This window comes from Delphinapterus leucas, chromosome X (assembly GCF_059928025.1).
Source record: "Delphinapterus leucas isolate spDelLeu-1000000601 "Yukka" chromosome X, BTC_Dleu_Yukka2, whole genome shotgun sequence".
NCBI classification, from domain to species: Eukaryota; Metazoa; Chordata; class Mammalia; order Artiodactyla; family Monodontidae; genus Delphinapterus; species Delphinapterus leucas.
Window position 1 is genome coordinate 70,509,853 of NC_143150.1, and position 4,535 is coordinate 70,514,387.

Below are 4,535 nucleotides of genomic sequence, written 5' to 3' on the forward strand. Positions count from 1 at the left end.
TAATATCCAAAAGGTGGAAACAATCCGTGTCCATCAACAGAGAATGGACAAACTGCAGTGTATACAAGCAATGGAATATTATTCAGACTTAAAAAGCAGTGAATGTGGGATAGGGAGGGTGGGAGGGAGGGAGACGCAAGAGGGAAGAGATATGGGAACATGTGTATATGTATAATTGATTCACTTTGTTATAAAGCAGAAACTAACGCACCATTGTGAAGCAATTATACTCCAATAAAGATGTAAAAAAAAAAAAGCAGTGAAATTCTGAAACATGCTACAATACGGATGAACCTTGAAAACTTTTTTTTTTTTCAGAATACCCAGACTTGTTTTATTATAGTACATGGGCTGGGAATGATGGGAGGGGGTGGATGTTGTGGGCAACCACTGCCCTGATTAGCACCGGATGCCCATCCCAATGGCCATGAATGTGCCAAAGGTGCCGCCACTCTGCATCATGGTTTTCCCGATGCCGCCCATCAGCTTCCGACCCCGCATTCCGATCCTGAGACAGGAAAAGGTGCCGAAGAGCGCCCCGGCTGCCATGCCCACGGCGCAACCCATCACAAAGCCCATCTTCACGCGGTCGAAGCAGCTTGGCTGTGACTGTCCATAGGGGCCCACGGCCACCGGCATCTTGTTCGCGGCCTCAGTCGCTCAGCTCTACGTCTCGAACCTTGAAAACTTTATGCTAAGTGAAATAAGCCAGATACAAAAGGACAAATATTTTATGATTCCACTTATATAAGATACTTAGAATAGGCAGATTCACATAGAGAAAGTAGAATAGAGGTTACAAGGAGTTTAGGAGAAGGGGGGAAAGGGGAACTACTGCTTAAGGGGTACAGAGTTTCTGTTTGGAAAGATGAAAAGGTTCTGAAAATGAATAATGGTGATGATTTCACAACATGGTGAATGTATTTTTTAAAAAAACCTATTCAAGTATAGTTGATTTACAATGTTGTGTTAGTTTCTGGTGTACAGTAAAGTGATTCAGTTATATATATATATATATTCCTTTTCATATTCTTTTCCATTATAGGTTATTACAAGATTTTGAATATATTTCCCTGTGCTATACAATAGGACCTTGTTGTTTATCTATTTTATATATAGTAGTTTGTATCTGCTAATCCCAAACCCCTAATTTATCCCTCCTCCCACTTTTCCCCTTTGGTAACCATAAGTTTCTTTTTAATGTCTCTGAGTCTGTTTCTGTTTCAGAAATAAGTTCATTTGTATCATATTTTAGATTCCACATATAAGTGATATGATATGATAGTTGACTTTCTCTGTCTGACTTACTGCACTTAGTATGATAATCTCTATCTAGGTCCATCCATGTTGCTGCAAATGCTATTATTTCATACTTTTTTTATAGGTCAGTAATATTACATTGTCTATATGTACCACATCTTCTTTATCCATTCATCTGTTGATGGACATTTAGGTTGCTTCCATGTCTTGGCTATTGTAAACAGTGCTGCTGTGAACATTGGGGTGCATGTATCTTTTCGATGTGAATGTATTTAATACCACTTAAATGTACATTTTATTTTTGTTTGTTTGTTTTTATGTTTTCACCACGCTGAGCAGCATGCGAGATCTTAGTTCCCTGACCAGAGATCAAACCCATGCCCCCTGCAGTAGAAGCATGGAGTCTTAACAACTAGACCACCAGGGAAGTCCCCTAAAAGTACATTTTAAAATGGTCAAGGTGGTAAATCTTATGTATAGTTTACCCCAATAAAAAAATAAATTAAAGACTGATCTTAACATATGTTGGTGAGGATATGGAGTAACTGAAACACTGTTAATGGGAATGTAAAATAATACAACCTCTTTGGAAAACCGTTCGGCAATTTTTTCAAAAAGTTAAACATACATCTACCATATGACCTAGCCATTCCACTTGTAGGTATTCACCAAGAGAAATAAAAACATTTGTTCATAAAAAGACTTGTATAGAAATGTTCATAGCAGCTTTATCTGTAATTGCCCCAAACTGGGAACAACCCAAATGTCTATCCAAAGGTGAATGGATAAATTAATTGTGGTATACACACATATATCCGTGTGTATATGTATATATACATAAATGTACTATATGATATATACAATGAGGTACTATTCAGCAATAAAAAGAATAAACTATTGATGCATGCAACAACATGGATGAATTTCAAAATAATTATGCTGAGTGAAAGATGCTAGACAGGGCTTCCCTGGTGGCACAGTGGTTGAGAGTCTGCCTGCCGATGCAGGGGACACGGATTCGTGCCCCGGTCTGGGAGGATCCCACATGCCGCGGAGCGGCTGGGCCCGTGAGCCATGGCCGCTGAACCTGCGCATCCAGAGCCTGTGCTCCGCAACGGGAGAGGCCACAACAGTGAGAGGCCCACGTACGGCAAAAAAATAAAAATAATAATAATAATAAATAAAAAAGATGCTAGACAAAAAAATAGAGTACAGACTAGAAGATTTCCATTTATGCAAAATTCTAGAAAATGCAAATTAATCAATAGTGACAGAAAGCAGATCAGCAGTTGCCTGGGAGTGCAGGGGGAGGAGCTGGAGTGAGGGGTTACAATGAGACATGAGGAAACTTGGGGCTGATGGAATTTCACTATCTTAGTTGTGATGATGTTTGCATTGGGTGTATACGCACATCAAAATTTGTCAAACTGTATACTTTAAATATATGCCATTTATTGTATGTCAATTATTCCTCAATAAAGCTGTTGAAAAAAAATAAGTTTCAGAAGGAAGTAGCCAGAAGTGGTCAGGAGGGAATTGGAGCACTAATTCATTGACTGAGTCACTATGTTCTATGCATTTGATACATCATCTCTAATTCTTACAACAAACTGAGAAGTAAGTATGGTTATCCCTATTTTCCAGATAAGGCATCTGTGGTTCAGAGAGATTAAGCCATTTGCTCAAGGGCACACAGAGATAGATTTAAACTGTGCTCTTTCCATTCTGCCTCACCGTCTCCCAGCAATGTGAGAAAGTGAGGAGAAGGCTGTGCTGGTTCATCGATTGCTGACAGTAAGTTGATCAGGGAATCTGAGGCATGAAAGGTTACTCTTTAAGATGGAGAGTGAAGGGCTTGGACCGCTCCACTCTTGGTGTGACTTATGAACATGAACCACTCATACACATAACTTCCCTCTGGCAATCTGGGACAGGATGCTGGGGATGTACATCTCAGTTCCCTACTCACCATGCACTACATGATTTCATTTATGAAATGCTAAAGCAGTTCTTACAAAACAACGGAGAAAACAAAGATCATTCAATATATTACAGTGAGAAAATTGATTCGGCATTTGGGGAAAAACTAGATGTTTTTCAGTTTATCTTTTATTCTATTTATCTTTATCAACCCCAAGTTGATAAAGAATTAAATACATGTTATTAAATAGAATTGAGTATTTAGCAGATCTTTGAACTGAGGGTAACCTTCTAAGCTTTGAAATGACGAGAAGAAATTACAAGAGAAAAGATCAACAGATCTGGCTATATAAAATTTTGAAACTTTGTACATAGAAAAATATAACCAAAAGGAAAGTAACTAATTGATAAAAATATCTGCCTCAAATATGACAAAAGATGAATTTCTGTGATCTATAAAGCACTCATGCAAATTGATCAGAAAAACACATCCCTCAGGGACTTCCCTGGTGGTCCAGTGGTTAAGACTCCAAGCTCCCAATGCAGGGGGCCTGGGTTCCATCCCACATGCCACATCTAAAGATCCCGCATGCCGCAACTAAAGATCCCACATGCCGAAACTAAGACACAGTGCAGCCAAATAAATACATAAATATTTTTTAAAAAACACATCCCCCAAAGATTAATGGGCAGAGATACTTCACACAAGGGGTAATGGAACGAGTAAAGAAGTGTATGGCAAAATGTTTAACCTCACTAGTGATTTTTTGAAGTGCAAATTAAAACAATTACGTTAGTAAAAGTTAAAAATAAGTGATTACCAGGCTGACACGAGTATAGTAAAACTGCAAGGATGCTCTGAGGAAGGTTTTTGGCAATACACATACACCACTATCAAAGTGTTCAGACTCTTAACACAGTGCTGCCTTTCCAACAGCTACTGCCAACCACTCCCATGGACTAAGCACAGATGTACCAGTTCTCCCAAATGGGAGTCTCCAGCCCAGACCATATACCTGAGCTCAGACTTGTGTCTATAAAACATCTCCAACTGGTGCCCCCTCCCCCTCAGTAGTTCCCAGTGAATGTACCACTGAGTCACCAAGCCAGAAACCTGGGAATCATCCTAATTACCTCCTTGTCCCTCACCCCTGCACAAACGTCATTTCCCAGTCAGATTCTGCCAATACTCCATCTGCAATGTCTTTTGAATTTCCCCCCTCCTCCTCCTCCTCCTCCTCCCCACAATCACAGACCTGGGTCCCACCCTTCTGTTTCTTGCTTGTGTTGTTGAAACAGCCCTGGCCCATCTCCTCCAAGCCACTCACACTTCCTTCAAACCATTCTACAAGGAG

The 4,535-nt window shown here is 39.9% G+C and overlaps 1 pseudogene; it reads right to left on the bottom strand.

Annotated features, from left to right (window-relative positions):
• Positions 1-291: 291 nt before the first annotated feature.
• Positions 292-659, bottom strand: LOC111170440 (reactive oxygen species modulator 1 pseudogene; annotated as a pseudogene).
• Positions 660-4,535: the final 3,876 nt, after the last annotated feature.